At 41.2% G+C, this 19,308-nt stretch overlaps 1 protein-coding gene across 1 annotated transcript in view; it reads left to right on the forward strand.

Moving 5' to 3' along the window:
• Positions 1-19,308, forward strand: part of lrrc7 (leucine rich repeat containing 7) — a 108,531-nt gene that overhangs the window by 32,098 nt on the left and 57,125 nt on the right. The gene's annotated exons all lie outside the window — the stretch shown is intronic.

A 19,308-nucleotide genomic window follows, 5' to 3' on the forward strand; every position in this document is an offset into this window, starting at 1 on the left:
GGGAATCCTGCAAGATGGCAATAAAGAAGAAACACAAGAACTCTTAAAGCTGACAGGTTTTCAAACTAATGTTTTTATCATGATGTGAAAATGTTCTTGATGAACACTAAAAGTTCAGAAGACACAAAAGAGGACACAAGACAAGATCAACATTATGAAATTGTACAGAAAAGGCAAAATTAGGTGCATAAAAAATGTTCAGAACTCAGGAAAATAATTATTTTGTTCTTAAAATATTGTCTGCTGGTCAGAACAGTCTTAAAAACAACATGAAAAAATAAGTGTGATGAAATCCAGATCGTGATCATGTCTTAGAAAAATAATGAGAAGCTATTTTTCCCACATTGCCTGATCCTAATGAAAAACACTTTCCCCGGGAAGAAGATAACGTATGCTAATCTTTACATGGTACTTCCTAGTTACTGTTTTATTGAGAAAACATTTAAAATAATTATTATTAAATATTTCATAGATAATTTTTATGATTCCTAAGTCACAGTAGGAGCCACTGGCCCTGAGGTATTCTGACAACATCATATGTGGCCCTCTTTGAAAAAAGTTTGGACATCCCTGTCATAGAGTGTCCGCTTGAAGCTTGCTCTCGAAGTAATGGAAACCATATACACACAAATTCAAAAAAGCCGATCTTTACAGCAGAAATAAACATGTTTACAGCCTGGTACAAAAGACGGATATAGTCTGAATTGCTAATTTCTCGATTGGTACATACTGTACGGGGGTGAATTTTTCTCATAACTCAGTAATTTTAAAGATATTGAGATTATGAGTTTTCCATTACGAGAGGAACAGGCGAGAACTATAGTTGTTGGCGAGGAGGCGCAAAAGCCCGCCTCTTTACCTCGACAGCAATTAAGTTGACTTCAACATATCCAATATGGTTCCCGCCAACGATTGGTTTCAAAACAGTGCTTCAGAAACAGATAGATGACGTCACGGATACTACGTCCGTTATTTATTCAGTCTATGGTGTAGACAAGCGTAAAGAACCACTACGGGGTACAAGATTACATTCATTTGAAAAACCAGAGTAAAGTACTCTAAAGTATTTCACTCAATAAATACTTAAGTTAATGCACTTTAATACATTCCATTATAAAAACATTTGTTGTTGTTGTTGCTTCTCTGCTGTGAAGGCAGAACAGTCAGGGTCTGCCCTCCTTATTCTTTCCTCTCTGTCTGAAGGTTAGTCTTTGTTTCTGTCTGCTCAGATATCTTTACCTTAAACCCTGCTTTAATGTTGCCTTGCTCAGTTTTTCACCTGTAGATAGAGTATGATGGAAAAACTATGAAAACCAGACTCAGCTTGTTACAAACTACACATTTCCTTTTCCTTCTAACTCAGTGTATTTGCAAATCTAAAGCCTAGTGAGAGCCTTGTATGAATTTTCACTCTCATCACTGACATATTATCTTTATTTGTCTGTTTTGATGCAGCAACTAAATCAATAAATTGATTGTTCTGTCTGGAGATTGGCCTTTGACCTTTGGCACAAGACTATTCAATATGTTTAACTGCCTCCATTTATTGTCTCATACATACAGCAAGTCTTCTGGTTAGATATCTTCTTTGTGTCCCTTAAATTATTTGAAGTCCCTGAAAAAGTAATTCAGTTATCTGGTAATTGTTCACGTATTATAGGCAGAGAGAGAGCAATAAAATAAACAAAATTAACTTTGTGAGGCAACACTAAGCTTATTTTATGCCTCTCCCTCTTTAGAATCCTTCTGTGGCTTTTCAGATTGATGTTGAGATCCTTTATTGGGGTTTGGGATCCTCTGGTTAGTCTATAAAAAGGACAACAATGCCCCAGTTGCATTTGACCAAAAAATGACATGCTTGATTAAGATCAAGCAGCCCTTCAGCGCATGTCTCCCCATGTTTCCTGTCCAAGAAAGGCAAGCACAGTTTCTGCCGCTCCTTTGATTTTAAGACTATTTTTCAGAACTCAACAGATGTAAACCATATACTGAACCTAAAAAACACCACAGATCTGTTCCTCTCTGACAGCACGACTCTCTGTTATCCCTGCTTCTCTGTCTGCTGCTTGTTTATCCATCTTTATTGCCTGCTATTTATACATCTGACTGTTTGTCTGTCTAACTTTCTGCCTATCATGTGTCTCTACTGTTCCCTTAACACAGCCAGGTCCTTAACTTCTCTGGCACAGAGTTATAGTGGGCACTTTTGAAGACATGTATCCAGGCCAGTCTGCTTTAGGTAACACCACTCTGACCCATTTGGTGCATTCGTGTGTTTGTTTATTCATGCATCTAAGCGTAATTGATTCCCACATTTATGGTGCAGGTGAGCAGTCAGCTGTTGTGCGTTTTGTTGGTTATTTTTAGCGTCTTGGATGTAAGGGTCATTTAGTTTTAGAGACGTGCCACCTGGAGCCACAGTGTCAGGCAGCTTGGACTGACTGAGCGTGAAAACGTGCAAACCATGATTCAGCCCGACTGCACTGCCATTCCTGAGACTGTGAAAACATTAGTCATTTGTCCAATTACTTAGAATGACTGTTGGTGGGTGAAGCGTGCCATCATATCCAGCTGCAGAGTGTCTGAGAGGAAGAGTGGTTGAGCATGTTGTCTGTGTGAGTGTGGTTCTTCCCTTTTTCCTTGGGAAGAGTTCATTTAAGGTTAGACTGGATGCTAAAAGCCGTTCTCTTAAACTGATCTCTTACCTTACTTCAATCAAATCTTCATTACAGATGCAACAGATCAGAAACAGGTATTTTGTTTAGAAGACACTCTTCTGTTTGCAGATTTTAGATGAGAATACATCATCTGGAGGCAGTTGACACGTTTTCAGCATCAGAGGCATCCTGGTTCAGGGTCTAGTCTGAATAGTATCCTCCTTGAGTGTTTCAGCCTTAGACTGTGTACAATATGAATGTTGTCTCACTGACGTCACCCATTGGTCCCTGAAGAGGAGTAATGAAGCAGAACGATGGCGGTGGCCATATTGGAAATGCTGACTCAACTGAACTTTTCAAACTAGACACAGGCAAAGAGGTGGAGCTGAGGTCAAAGCCTTGTCACCTGACAAACGGCTACAACATGCTCACCTGTCAGTCAAATCAGCCATGCTCCTAATATGCCTTATTATCTAAAACTTTAAATCTTAATATCATGGAAATGATAGGGTTAAATCCATCCCTGAAGTGTGCAGCAATAGAGATGTGGGCCATTCAAACCCAAACTATTCTCATACTGGACTTCAAACATGTTTATTTCTGCTGCATATATGTGCAGTTTAACGTGAGTGTTAATGGGGATCTGCAGTTTTTTGCACTTTTGCATTGGCTTCATTTCTCAAGACCAGACCTTGCCGCTTGTCTTCAGCAGGAATTGGTTGCATGCAAGAAAACAGACAACCCATATGGAGAGCAGAAGACACAGAACAGATCAGAAGTAGTTCAGCACCGTAACCTCTCAGCATATCTTTATGTTAGTGCTCTTAGATGTCAGCTCTATTGTTGTGTATCATGTTGCTAGTTGGACTGTACACGAAAGCAGTGCATGGGCAAGTAAGTTGTGTTTAAATCCCCTTCCCATGTTAAACCAGAGGCTCAGTTATCTCACTGTATGTCCCTGTATGGTCATCAGAGGACTGCTGATTGGCTCTAAGATTGGGAAGGCTCTGACAAACAACCTTCTTAAGTGATTATCCCTTTTAGTTTGTATTTACATCAGTATTTCTTAGGATGGATGATACTGAGGCTAAGTGAACTTTGTTCACTGCACAGACTGATTACCCATAGCTGGCACAGTCCTTGGTTGGAAGCAGACACATATGATTTTGGAGTTAAAGGTGACATCACGCTTTTTTCATCAATATATATTGGTCTAAGAGGTCCCCAAAACATGTCTTTAAAGTATATGCTCAAAAAAACACTTTGAAATCAGATTTTGGCATGCCTGAAAAGCCCTCTTCTTCAGTCCTCCTCAGAACACTCTGTTTTCCCTCTGACCACGCCCCCTCCGGAAGTGGATGTGCCTCGGCTCTCCAGCACGTTGATCTAATGTTTACATGTTGGCTGAATATACAGGGCTGCTCAGAGATCACGTTACTTCAACCCTCTGAATCTGATCCAGAATCTGATCCTGACGGAGAGGCGCCTGCAGCAGGACCTTTCTGAACGATTGGTCATAGATTTAGTGTTTCTTGTTGTTTTATTTATCAGTATGTCGACGAGTGTCTTGGTACACAGCTATGAACATGTAGCTATGTGGCTATGCTAACTAGCGCTAGCACTTATCCATGATAAATAAAAATCATCCACTAGATCTTCAAATTTGCAGACGTGGGGAGTAAAACCGACCTCTGCCAGAAAGGCAGCGGGACCTTTTCTGAAGGATTGGTCACAGATTTAGTGTTTCTTGTTGTTTTATTTGTCAGTATGTAGACGTGTGTCTTGGTACACAGCTACAGCTACGACATGTAGCTATGTAGCTATACTAACTAGCGCTAGCACTTATCCATGATAAATAAAAATCATCCACTAGATCTTCAAATCTGCAGACGTGGGGAGTAAAACCGACCTTTGTGTTTATTAAGACAGCCTACAACTAGCATGCCTCCCTCCTAAGCTCCTTGTTAGCACACATTTGTGCAGGTAATGAAAAACGGGGGAGGGATTCAGTATTATTTTATACAGTCTATGGGCTGAACAAGCTCCGAGCTCTGACTCCGTGACAGACCGGATATTGTTGTTACGTAACAAAAACACCAAAGTCTGAAACGGCTCGTTTCACACACATTTACAGAAAGGTGTAGAAATCAGAACAGGGGCAGAATGGATTTTTTTCATTCTTGGGGGGTTTGTAGACATGCCAGGGACACATATTTCAGGTAGAGAACCATTAAAAAGTCCATTTTGCATGATATGTCACCTTTAAGAGAAATACTAGATGAGAAATCCACAAGCTACAAAATCATCAGGCATATAACACATTTGAGCTGAAATAGTCCAGATCCTTCTATGCCATCACCTGTGTCAAACATCAGAACTGCAGTTGTTTTTTTATTCATTCTCAAATGAAGATAAAGTTGAAAAACACTAAATAATCCTTGTAGACTTCTGTTCTACATTCATCATGCTCTGTAAAGGCTGAACTTCTCGTTCCACCACTGCATATAAACTTATTTTCTTTATATTTGATAAATCTCAACAGAGAGTCAAAGAAAATGCTCCGGTTTGGAGGACGTTGCAAAAATGATCAGCTTCAAATTCTTTCTTTTAATATCACTGAAGTGTCCTGTGTCACGTCATGTAATAGTGCTCTAAGAGGTCATTCACCTACATCTTATTGAATTGACAGGGATAGTTCCCAGACAAGCATCCTTACTTTAAGACATGAAAACATTATCATTCTGTTGCCTTATAGCAAGAAACTCCTGGTCAAAGAGTGCTGGTGAAAGCCTTGTTTTGTGGCGTTTGTATAATCTCCATGTGTCTGACGCGTTCTTGCTTAAGTCCAAAATAAAGCTGAGGGGAACAATTAAGATTAGGACTTGATTAGCGACAGACAAATCTGTGGCATTTTGAAATAATGGGCTCACAAGGCTTATTTAAAAAATAAACAAATAAGATCTGAAGACACTGCAGGCAGCTTCATCAGTGTGGCTGCTGTCGAGCAACGTTAACGCCCCCCTAAATGAAAACTGCTTTTTCTTATCCTATATGACAGCATATCACATCTGAAACAGTTAGAGGCTGGCGCTTAATATGAATTCTGTCATGAATTGTAGAATAATGCAGATTAGTGTCACTTCTAACAGAACAAACAATCATGTATAATCAATAGCATAATCCGATTTCAAGCATTAATAAAAATCCATTGAAAGCATGTTGCTGGCTAAGATAAGCATGCATATTAGATTGTGATGTGCATATTAATATTATGCATATTATTAAGTTTTTCTCATAAATTCATGTCACTTAAAAGTCACAAACTGGGATTAAATGTTAAAATGTTGGGGCGCCATTGGCCTACTGGTCTAAGCATGCTATAGTCCTCTTCACAGCAGTTGCTGGTTCCTGGCCTCGACCATTTCCTGCATGTCTGCGCCCACTCTCTTCTCCCCACATTTCCTGTCTCTCTTCAGCTTTCCTATAAATAAAGACGAAAATGCTAAAAAAAACCAAAAAAAACCAACATGTGCTAAAATGTTAAATGTTGTGATTAAAGATTATAGTTATATATGTTAAAAAATGAGGTATAGAATATTGACATTTGAGAAATTGGATGCTAAATGTTGCTTCTTGTGCTGAAGAAAGGCTCACTGATAATCAAAATCGCTCCTTTTAGTTGACTGGTGCATTCATCCATTAGTTGCAGTTAAAGTCCTCAAACATATTTTTTTTTAAGATATATTTTTGGGCCTTTTTGCCTTTAATTACAGGACACCTGAAGAGAGACAGGAAATGTGGGAAGTAGAGAGTGGGTTAGACATGAAGCAAAAATGGTCGACAGGCTGGGAGTCGAACCAGAGACCTCTGTGATGAAGACTGTAGCCACTATACGAGGGGCCCTTAGACTGCTAGGCCACCAGCGCCCCAGTCAGCAAACATTTGAGCTGTACTTGTGGTTGTAGGTTTCAATGTTTAAACTCTGTTCTGCATACCAGCATTGTGATAAACTGACATCCTATTCACGGTATACCCCTCATTCTACATGAGCTGTGATTGGCTCCAGCCTGCCATGTGACCATAAAAAAGAGAAGTAGGCAAAGTGGATGGATGGATGGATTATTGTCCAGATGTTGCTCCATGTTTGTTAAAATGACAGCATGGCACATTACATTAACAGCTAATAAAGACACATTCAGCTCACTCAAAGCCAGCCATTTCAATATTTATTCAATAATTCATTGCTTATCCCTTGTTAGTGTGATGTGAAGCTGGAAGAAATCCCAGACTGCATTGACTGTGAGGCTTCAAGTATCCTTGGATGTCAATCTTAATGTCCTTCATTAGCATTCATATCTTCCCTGGAGATACACCTGCACTTCAAACCTCAGTGACTCCTCATTTCTGATTTATCAAGCTCATGAAAACATTGAGGCTGACATGCCTTAGCGTGCTGGTGTTTCAAACAGGAAGTCATAATGAGGACGCTGCCTCAGACAAAGAGAAACACAAATCTGTGTGTTTGTGTGCAGGTGTTGGTACAGGTAACCGCTGTAAGAGGGGATTTAATGAATGTAAAAAAAGACAGGACAAGCTGTTCTTGGCTGCTAGTTAGTGAAATTCCTCTCTCTCACACGCACACACACACACACACACACACACACACACACACACACACACACACACACACACACACACACACACACACTACCTTACTTTAGGATCTGCTTGCATGTGAAATAAGGATCTTCCATTCCTTCATCTTCTCTCACCTTCACCGCTCAAATAACCACAAGCAGTTGTGCGTGCGGTTGTGTGTGCGTGCGTGCATTCGTACGTGCGTGAGGGGGGCATTTATTAGGGATGGGCAATGGTTATCGAATATTCAAACATTCATTCACTTTGTAAAAATCAAAGAATTACTTTGAATATTCTCTCATTCTAAAAGTAAAATTTTTCATCGTGTTCACCGTTGCGTGGTTGTATTACGGTATTCCTGCCAGACGGGGGCTATAGAGCGTCTTAAAGCAGTTTGCTAACTGATTAAGTAACAGAAGAAGAAGAATGCTAACTGCATTAAATAGCAAAAGAAGAAGAAAACATTAGCAACAGTTGCAGCGATTTTCTCTGGCTACACACTGATTTCCAGAGACCGAGCATGGCTGTAAAATATAAACATACACGCAATGCCGCTTAAAAGAAACACGGAAGTAAAGGTCAAGACAGACGCTGTCAGATCCCGCTACTAGCAGCACCTCGTCCTGCTGCTGGTTAACACGACTGCCACACAAACGGGATGTTAACGGGACAGGTGTGTGTGAGAGTGTGAGAGTGTGTGTGTGTGGTGGGGGATGCAATTATTTGAATAATCGTCAAATAGAAGCCAACGATTATCGAATAGCATTTTGGCTTGAAATGCCCATCCCTAGCATTTATGTGTCTGTGTTTGCATGACTCTTTGCAGTGTGTGTTACTGCAGAAGCCTGGAGTGAGTTCAGCCCAGTGCAGCACTCGCACCGTTACAGAGAAAAGGACAGTCAGAAACGAGAGCGGCAGATAAAAGGAGAGACTTTACTCTGAAGCCGGTGTTCAGGTTCTCTAAAGGTGTCTGATATATTTGAGTCCGTGTAAAACGATGCCGAATGTGGAGCGCTCGCCCACCGAGTGCAGCTTGTTCTGTTTTATGACACAGAGAAAGAGAGAGAATGAGTAAAAATACACCCGGCTCCTGGGAGACGGTCTCTATGGCAGCCGTTACTATGGTGACTGCAAAGACTGCACGTGAAATGATGGCTGTGATGGGACCCGGGGGAGTTCACCACACTAACACACACACACATATATACACTCACTCACCCACTTCAATGAAGATCAGAGGGAAGAAATAAGAAAAGAGACCACATGAGGTGAGATTCAGGAAGAGCAGAGACACGTTGAAGACTTACCAGCAGAGATGCAGACATTTTTTTTAAACATGTACCGCACTCCAGGATGACTTTCTTCTCTTTATAGTACTTTATACTTTTAGTCTACAACATATCAGAAGGAAAGGCATCCAGGGAGCATGAAAGATATCAGATAAATGCTCTTCATTGGCTTAATACTAATAGAGTGTGTAAATATGGCTGTGCCGTGCTGAAGCAACTTCAACTCAGCTTTGCAGTTACTTGAACCTGAAATAATTCACATGCTTCACATTCACTTGTGAGAAGCAAAATAAACTTCTTTAATAGGGGTGTGAATCTCTCCATCTAATGCTTAACAAGAAGATCCGATCTGATTCAGTCCTTAACCCTCTTGTGTTTTTGCGGGTCAAATTGACCCTTTTCAAAGTTCAAAAATCCCCCAAAAATAGTTAAAAGTATTTTGCCGGTATGACACTTTTTCTGCTTGGCTTAATAGGTGAAACCAACATATAAAATGAAAATAGTTAATTTCATATATTTGCAACCCCCCCTGCATGTTTATAGATATATTGTTTGTGGGTCAATTTGACCCGGCAGTCAAAGTAAAGGCTAAAAGGGGTCAGAAGTGTCAAATACTAGGCGTTTATTTGCAACTGTGTGACATATTTCACCCCACTTATACACACACGCGCACACACACCCTTTTAACATGAATTTTAATTAAAAACAAGTGAGTTATCCTCATTAAACCATGATCTGTGAGGATTGAAGAACACCATTACACTAAATATTGATTCAAGTGGTTAGTAATGGACTTAATAATGAGATTAAAAAAATGTTTATAGGGATTTTTGGGGGGTTCTGACACTTTTGGATAATTGAAAATGCGCCGTGTTAAATTGACCCAGGAACATTATTGCTGTTGAGAAATGAACATAGCAGGAGGGTTAATAGATACGATTGGATTCACTAAAAATAAGAACAAGAACAGTATGATTTCAATTAATACCATTTGGTTCAATCAACCAATCAATATTTATTTGTATGGCGCAAAATCACAACAAACGTTATCTCAAGACGCTATTACAAACATAGCCGGTCTAGACCTTACTCTATCTCTAGCTAGTTACAGCGGCGAGGATAAACCTTCCTATTAACAGGCAGAAAACTTGAGCGGAACCAGACTCATGTTAGACAGCCATCTGCCTCAACCGAGTTGGGGTTGGAAAGAAGGATAGAGGAGAATAAGAGAGAGAGAGTGAGAGAGAGAGAGAGAGAGAGAGAGAGAGAGAGGGAGTTGTGTTAGTGATGAGACGAGTAGTAGTATATCAGTAGTAGTAGAAGTAGTTGTTGTCGCTGGAGTCCAGCACGCCCGTATCAGCTTGAGTCTGGAACTTCCACAGCAGGAGGACGTCTACTGCAGCTCAGAGGAACCTACGAGACAATGGCGCTCAGGGACTCCAGAAAGGTCTATAGTTAGTAACTTTCAATGGGGCAGGGAGAGTTAAAGTGAGTGAAGGGGGTCGGGGGAAGGGTGTGAGATAGGATCCCAGTGTGTCAGTGCGCCAGTTCTCCCGGCAGTCTAAAGGCTGATTTATACTTCTGCGTTGAATCAACGGCGTACCCTACGCCGGGGGTCCGCGTAGCTCCCGTACCTACACCGAGGCCTACGCACGTAGCTGACGTGCACCTCCTCCAAAATCTAACTCCCCGTAGAGCCGACGCGGACCTCAAGCCCTGTGATTGGTCCGCTCGGCGGCTTTGTATTTCCCGCATTTACAACACTTCCGGGATCCCGGACATCGGCCGCACATCGGCCGTGTATTTCATCTCCTCCTCTCTATTCTTCATGTAATCATGTCTGTATGATAAACAGCAATATGTATCAGCTGTAGATTAACATAACACGCTCTGAATCGCTGTGGAAAAGTAAACAGAGATCGTAGCGGGGCAGGAAGCAGGCGACCGGCTATCAGAGAGACCACACTGCCCTCTAGTGTTTCGGCGGAGAATTGCTGCGCGACACAGACACACCGACGCACAAGTATGTGGGGCTCAAGTCCGCGTCAGCCCCTGCTGCGTAGGGGAGACGCAGAAGTATAAATCAGCCTTAAGCCTATAGCAGCATAATGAAGAGCTGGTCAAAGCCTCAGCCAGATTAACTATAAGCATTATCAAAAAAGAAAGTCTTAAGCCTAATCTTAAAAGTAGAGAGGGTGTCTGCCTCCTGAACCCTGAGCTGTAATTGAAGGTTCTACCTCCCATACTACTTCAATGTATATTGATAACTAATTGATGTAAGGATCTGGTCGACTTCAAAGCTATCCAAATTATGTGCAGAGTCAAAAATTAACAACTTCCTAAAAGTATCTGAAGGTGTTTTAATCAAACCCAAACTGCCTGCAACAGGGGCGTGCAATTTAACCATCCGGCTAAATCCACGCCCTTAACATACAGTGGGGCAAAACAGTATTTAGTCAGCCACTGATTTTGCAAGTTCTCCCACTTAGAAAGATGAGAGAGGTCTGCAATTTTCATCAGAGGTACACTTCAACTATGAGAAACAAAATGAGAAAAAAGAATCCAGGAAATCACATTGTAGGATTTTTGAAGAATTTATTTGTAAATTATGGTGGAAAATATGTATTTGGTAAATAACAAAAGTTCAACTCAATACTTTGTAACATAACCTATGTTGGCAATGACAGAGGTCAAATGTTTCCTGTAAGTCCTCCATTCCTCCATGCAGATCTCCTCTAGAGCAGTGATGTTTTGGGGCTGTCGCTGGGCAACACGGACTTTCAACTCCCTCCACAAATTTTCTATGGGGTTGAGGTCTGGAGACTGGCTAGGCCACTCCAGGACCTTGAAATGCTTTTTACGGAGCCACTCCTTCGTTGCCCGAGCGGTGTGTTTGGGATCATTGTCATGCTGGAAGACCCAGCCACGTTCCATCTTCAATGCTCTCACTGATGGAAGGAGGTTTTGGCTTAAAATCTCACGATACATGGCCTCGTTCATTCTCCCCTTAACACAGATCAGTCGTCCTGTCCCCTTTGCACAAAAACAGCCCCAAAGCATGAGGTTTCCACCCCCATGCTTCACAGTAGGTATGGTGTTCTTGGGATGCAACTCAGCATTCTTCTTCCTCCAAACACAGGAAGTTGAGTTTTTACCAAAAAGTTCTATTTTGGTTTCATCTGACCACATGATATTCTCCCAATCCTCTTCTGGATCATCCATATGCTCTCTGGCAAACTTCAGACGGGCCTGGACATGTACTGGCTTAAGCAGGGGGACACGCCTGGCGCTGCAGGATTTGAGTCCCTCTCGGCGTAGTGTGTTACTGATGGTAGCCTTTGTTACTTTGGTCCCAGCTCTCTGCAGGTCATTCATCAGGTCCCCCCGTGTAGTTCTGGGATTTTTGCTCACCGTTCTCATGATCATTTTGACCCCACGGGATGAGATCTTGCGTGGGGCCCCAGATCAAGGGAGATTATCAATGGTCTTGTATGTCTTCTATTCTCTTACAATTGCTCCCACAGTTGATTTATTCACACCGACCTGCTTGCCTATTGTAGATTCACTCTTCCCAGCCTGGTGCAGGTCCACAATTTTCTTCCTGGTGTCCTTCGACAGCTCTTTGGTCTTGGCCATGGTTGAGATTGGAGTCTGACTGTTTGAGGCTGTGGACAGGTGTCTTTTATACAGATAACGAGTTCAAACAGGTGCCATTAATACAGGTAACGAGTGGAGGACAGAAGAGCTTCTTAAAGAAGAAGTTACAGGTCTGTGATTTGTCTGTGTTTTTTTTCTCATTTTGTCCCTCATAGTTGAAGTGTACCTCTGATGAAAATTACAGACCTCTCTCAACTTTCTAAGTAGGAGAACTTGCAAAATCAGTGGCTGACTAAATACTTTTTTTCCCCACTGTATATATCTTACAAACAAGTTTACTCATACTAAGTGGTGTTTTGAAAGCTGGACACTTGAGTATTTTGGCGTTGTTGTATAATTCCTTTTTGCCAATGTGTAAATATGTGTGGATGTGATTTTGTAAATGGCCTGTGTGTTTATAAAGCGCTCACTTTAGTCTTCTGACCACTCACAGTGCTTTTACAATATAAGTCACGTTCACACATTCACACCACATTACAATGATTGCAGAGGCTACTGTGTAGAGCACCATCAGTATTAACCAGTCTCATTCACACACTGCTGGCACAGCCGGCAGCAGTGGCATGTGGAGAGCTGGACCTGGGATGGAACCCCATACCCTTCCCATTGAGAGATGACCAACTCTGAGCCACAGCCACCCCACATTCATACCCAATAACTGGTATTTATGTGTAGATGGTTGTATGTTTGCAACTACTGCTCACATATTTGATTCCTCTCTGTTGTCACCCTTACACTGACATGTATCTGTGTGTGTGTGGATCTTGAACATGCACTTGTAGCGTTGCTGCTGCAGAGTCAGTCTGCTCTGTCATGCTGTTTCCATAGCAGCAGCAAGAGCCAACACAGCCAACCACGCTCGCTTCCTTGTTTCACCCGATTGGTGCCCGGCTCGGTCTGACTCTCTTCTTACTTTTTTTTATGTCTCACACAGAGTCTGGGCTGGACTGGAAACACTTTAGTGTCCCCCTCAAATTCATTCATTATTACAGGACGGACTGAAGAAAGGGGGACAAACAGAAACAGAAATAATAGCAGATGTTGTGAAAGTTTATAGTCATCTTGAAATCATGGTGTTTATTAGTGAGTATCAGCAGTAGTAACTTTTAAAGTCCAGCTGCTGGTATTTGATGTTTAGTAGGTCAGTTTTGGGATATTTTAAAAACTGAAAGTTTTCCATTTTCTATTGAAATGAATCCACAGATTTGAGGAAACGCTTTTGTCTCTGTAACTATTGTTCTTTGTCCGTATTTTGGGTTTTTCCAGGCATAAAATCCGTCTCCAGAGATGTCTGTGTCATGAAGGTGACTGCCCACAGTCTGCACTCATGGTTGCACACATAAACAGCCTCCCATTTGCTCCTAATATTTGTCATTAGCCCCGCTTCCTCTCCTCTCCCTCTTCCTCTCTGCTCTCTTGACTGAAAAAAGCCGTTATTTTTAGCCTGCTCTGTTTTTGTAATTCAAGCTGTTACATCAAATAACTGTGAGTGCATAATCAAGCAGCTGCAGAATCAGTAGATAATAAAAACAGATTGTTTAGCAGACTGAGCTGATATTTATTCTGTCTACTTTGCCAAAAGTAATAACCACAATTCTTTTTTATCGGGGCATTTTGGATCCTTTAAAAGCCATCTTTCAAAGTTACTTCACCGTGTGTCAGTCTAGAAAACAAATGTTCTCGCGTGTTTGGCGGACCTTTAAATGAATCGACTTCATGAGTTGGATCAGAGAGAAATTGTGAAGTGTGAAGCCAAGCCTCCAACAGAACGGATAAAAATGAAGGACAATAAATAAAAGCGGAGAAAGAAATCCACAAAAACGTCACATCAGCTGTGGTCAGTGTTGCTCGTTTTGGACTCCAGTCAGGGCCATCTGGCTCTCGAGCAGCTGATTAGAGGATGCAGCAAGTATTCAACTGATTTCACACCTTTGCTAAACATGTCGTTTTCAGCCAAGCAAGCAGCCTGCTTACTCAGAGGATCCCTAATGCAGCTTCAGTATCTATGACAGAGCGTGTCACCTGATGTGTGTCCTCTACTCATCGGTCAGGCAAATTGAAACCACAGAGGGATGGACTAGTTCCAAATGCTTTATTCAATACTTGTGCAGAATATCTCAAAGCAAGTAGTGAGACATCCTGATCTTAACTGTGTGTGCTTCAGGCCTGCAAACTGTTCACATTAAATTTTCCTCAGGGTTAATCCTGGTTTATACTCTGCGTCAGACCAACGCCATAGCCCACAACCGCATAGCAGCATCTAAATACACGTCAAACAAGGCAGACCACAAGCCCTGTGATTGGTCCTTCCGGTAGCATTGTAATTTCCTGCATCTACAACATTCCACATTCACATCTACTCTCTTTTCTTCTTTGAAATAATTGCAGTATAAAAACTACTTTGACATTAATTAGCTCCAACTCCAACATAATGTATTACGCTTGAATTCAGTCGGCATGTTTTCCTCTGCACGAACAAGCAGAGAATGTAAGTGTGATCGGGAAATGCTGATATGACTAGCATTGAAATTGCACTGCCAACGGTGTTGAGGTATAGTATTGCAGAGTGATACGGACACTGCAATGCACAAGTATGCATAGAGTCAACTCAGAAGTATAAACCATGCTTCAGACGGCACTTCACAAAGGGGCCCTGCTCGCCCTATCTGGGTTTGAATCAGACTCAACAACCCGATCACTATACATTGTCCCTTACTTATTGTCGCTTGCTCAGCTAGTTACGGCGGAGAGAGAATCAGGACCCTTGATGACGCAATAGACTGACTGACTGACCGCCCCCCTGACTCCTGCTCATGTTATGGGTGCTCTCTTAACCAATCAGAGGCTTTGTTTGTCCCTTTGTCTCTCTTCAAACGAATTCAAAGGAGCAACACGATTGGACAACTTCTTCTTGTTCGCTCTTGTGTTTTTATTTTACATTAATATCTTAATGTTTGGTTGGAACTGAGTCCACACAACGGAATGAAGAGACCAGTGTTTCAATACATTATTACTGCTCCTACGTTTTAACATTTTTCTGTGTATTTTGTGACGTTCTGGTACCCTGAAAATAGATCATTTTGAGGTTTTGTTTGAGCCAGCTCGGTTTAGTGTCTCTCATGTTCCTCTCCAGAGCTCTTGCAAAGGTTCTGCATCGTGTTTGCCTGAGGAGGCAATCAGTGCATAATAGTGCCAAACAGACTGTCAAAGCCACTTGTATCTGATGCTATCCTTAGTAAAGGTCGGCACTGATCCATTTGTTTACAGTCATTATGACTGGTCACAGTTTGTTACCTCCACAGATTCCTGTGTTGTTAATAAAGTAAAAACAACAGAGTGTGTTAGGTGGCAGATAACAGTTCTGTAACTGGCTGTAAGCATGCTGATGTAGATTTGGGCAATTACATACAGGGCTTACTGAGGATTGACTTTGTTTTGAGCAATTTCTAATGTGTTTCACACTGTTAAAACGAAAAAGCTGTGAAAACTCAAGATTTCAAGGCGGCTGTCTGCACTTGATTTTTTTGTTTTGAGGCTAACTAGAAATCTTACATTTGATTAGTTTTTGTTGAGATAACTTATCATTCATATGTAGTGTAACTTAATGTTTTGAGTTCCACATACTAAGAAGTGAAAGTACCTTTGTTACTGCATGTTACTGCACCGTTTTCCCAATTGCAAGGTAGCTAGCTAATGTTCAAGGTGGCTAACTATTGGTAATGACCCTGCCTTATTAAACTAACTAACTAAACAAATTAAAGTTACTTTAACCGGTAATCAACTCACCATATATAGACCAACTGCAAAGCTAGAGTTTCAATACAATACTCAAACAAAACACTCACCTTTAGGCCGATAAAATCCACACAGCACAGGAGAGATGGCGCGACATGTGGGAAATTGAAAGTGTTGAAGACCCCTGTAGATTTGAGTTGGAGACCCCGTTCTTTACCTGAAGCATACTCAAATCATTTAGCCGAGCCTCAAACCCATAATTTCAAGTTTTGCCAACCTAACTTATGAAATGAGACCAACTTTACACAAATTAATACAGGTAGTTGAGATAACTACTTTGATGTAGTTTGAAACAAAATGGAATTTTTTTTTTTACTTAAAGGCCCTGTGAGGAGTTTTGAACTGGCTGAGAAACAGACTGAAAATGATACCGATGCCTCTTTATAACCTTCAATAGCAAACAAGTCCATCAGCAGCAACACTGGCACCTTCTCTGTTGTAATGTTTAATGCCTGAAACCGCCCTGGGGGGGTAGGTGTCAGACCAGATGATGGACATCTTGCTTCAGAAACAGCCTTTATTTGACTGTTTTCATGGAAAGTAATCACATTGCCTGATAAAGTTGACTGTTGAGCACAACAGGATGAGGCTTTTGTTGAAAATACTACTTTTGCATGTACAGGACAAGAGATAAGAGGCATCACTTTGTCTACAAGGGGGGCGCCAGAATCAATACAAAACAAAAGTTCCTCACAGCACCTTTAAACAAAAAATCATTTTCAGGCCAACAATTTTAAGTTTTCATTTTACAGTGCATCGCCTTCTGGCTTTGGTGATCTTACATGGACCAATGTCAAAACTTATTGTGCCAATAAATCATTTAGACCTCATATCATGTGATAATAGGAGTCTCTGTTTTAAAACATGTTACCAGAATAAAACACAAGATGATAAAAGGATATTTGTCTGCATTTCCTACCTGCACTACAAAGCTTTTACTTTCTGCTGCCTCTTTTCTTGGCTGCATGTTTAGCAAAACGACCCCCTCGCACCTCGTCTGACATAGGGACCATAAGGTAAAAGGAGAACACAAGACATACCATACCCTTATCTAAGCCATATAATCCTCATTGTCCAAGTCCCAACCATTCTACTGTGCACAACAAACCCCGTCTAACCCCAGGAGTACTGTCTGCAGAGTTTACATGTATTGTCGACAAACAGTAAATCCCAGCTCGCCTCATTACGCCCGCTTTGAGCACGGCTGGATAAGGATGTATTGATTTTAATGGTCCAGCCCTTTTAGATAAACAGTCCTGGAGGATCTGCGGTGCTCTTTATCAGATTTCACCGGCCTTGCTGTGGACCGGAGTAGATAACATAGTGTCCTCACTGTGCTGAAGATGACTCTGTCTATCTCCTGGATTCATCTGGCCTCGCTGTGCAGCCGGACATGTGTGTGTTTATGTGCCGATAAAAGCTGCGAGTCTTATCTCTAAACCTTCTGCTCTCTTTTCCTCCTCGTCCTCCTTTTTGTTTTCTCTCTACTGTAGCTGTTAACTCCTCATTACTTCCTGTCATCCTCCATTTCTCCTCTCCTTCACCGTGTCCTCACAGCTGGTTTTAGCTCATCCAGATCAAACAGGATATTGAGGCGTCAGTGAGATCTCCAAAAGCTGTCTTTTTGTTCTCAGTGAAAAGGCAGCTTTAAACACTTTTATTTGTCAGTGGATTGAGTGGAGAGTTTGAAATGATAATGCTGAATGATAAATCCTCACTCAAGCATTTTAATACCCACATTTAGCCTACTCATGCCATTCAGCCTCTATGTTGTGTAATGGTGTGATGGAGTGATGTTGTCACAGAATTACAAAGGATTCAGTCTAATTATTCGGCGCCAGATTGTGTGTATTTTTGTGTATGTGTGTTTGTGTGTGTGTGGGGAGCTGAGAGTCTCGTCACAGTCCTCTAAAAGCTGGGTGACCATGTTTCAATTTGGCTACATAATAGCTGTGCTAAATCAGAGACTGACTAACAATAGGTCACTGAATCTTTCTCATTGTGTGAATGTGTGTATATTTTAACTCTGTAATCTCATGAGAACTACAACGCTCCAAAGAGTAGCCAACATATGACCACACAGTGGATTTCTTCCAAGGTTAAAAGGGTTTTTTCACATGAAAATTGTCTCTCCCTGGTTCTTTGAAACCCTGGAACTTTGTATGGAAATAAATCAACTTAAGCATTACCAACTAGATTTTCCTAACACTCAGTGCTTAAAGTTGGCCGTTACACTTAACTACGCAACACCAATAAGGCTGAGCGATATAGCCTAAAAAGTTTAAGCTCAGATTTTTCCCGCACCAAACTGGATTTGCAATTTTAATCAATTTTTTTCTTCTTTGTTGAAATTGAATAGATAAAAACTTCAAGTGACAAAGACATTAGGAAAGGGCATTTTAAGCCAAAATACTATTCGATAATCATTTGCATCTCTTCAACGATTATTTGAATAATCCCCCCCATACACACACACCTGTCCCGTTACTGGTCCGTTTGTGTGGCAGTCATGTTAACCAGCAGCAGGACGAGGTGCTGTGAGTATTGGGCACTGACAGCGTCTGTCTCGAACCTTATGTCAGTGCTTGCGTGTATGTTCAAATTTTACAGCCATGCTCAGTCTCTGGAAATGCTTGTGTAGTAGTGTGAGATTCAGAAACGGAGAAACCGCTGCAACTCTTGTTGCTTGTGTTTTCTTCTTCTTTTACTATTTAATGCAGTTAGCATTCTTCTTGTTCTGTTACATACTGTGGTTAGCAAACAGCTTTAAGATGTGCTATAAGCACTATCTGGCAGGAATATCGTATTAAACCAGGCACCGGTGAAAACACTGAAAAATTGTACTTTTAAAATGAGAAAATATTGAAAATAACTCTTCAATTTTTACTAAGTGTTAAAATATTCGAATAGACGTAATCATTGCCCATCCCTTCAAGACAGGACTCCAACAGGTTTTTTTTTTGCCCTTGGTCAACTATCTCACACATCTTCTCCTCCACTGAGGAGATGATTGATCTGATTTGATTCTGATAGATTCATTTCATCAGACTCATTTTTACACCCTCAGACTTACATTTACACCTACACCTTTTTCCTTCACACTATGATCTTTTTTTTGCGGTAGGTGTTGTTTTTATGATTCAAGGTTTCTTTTGTACATTTATGTAGGGCATTACTCATCAAAAGCTGTGAAATCTGTCATGGAGCTCACTTTTATTTTGGAATATTTGAGAGAAAATCCCACACATGAACCTTAATGTCAGCTCTGTAGT

Source organism: Notolabrus celidotus, chromosome 2, assembly GCF_009762535.1.
Source record: "Notolabrus celidotus isolate fNotCel1 chromosome 2, fNotCel1.pri, whole genome shotgun sequence".
In the NCBI taxonomy this organism is placed as follows: domain Eukaryota; kingdom Metazoa; phylum Chordata; class Actinopteri; order Labriformes; family Labridae; genus Notolabrus; species Notolabrus celidotus.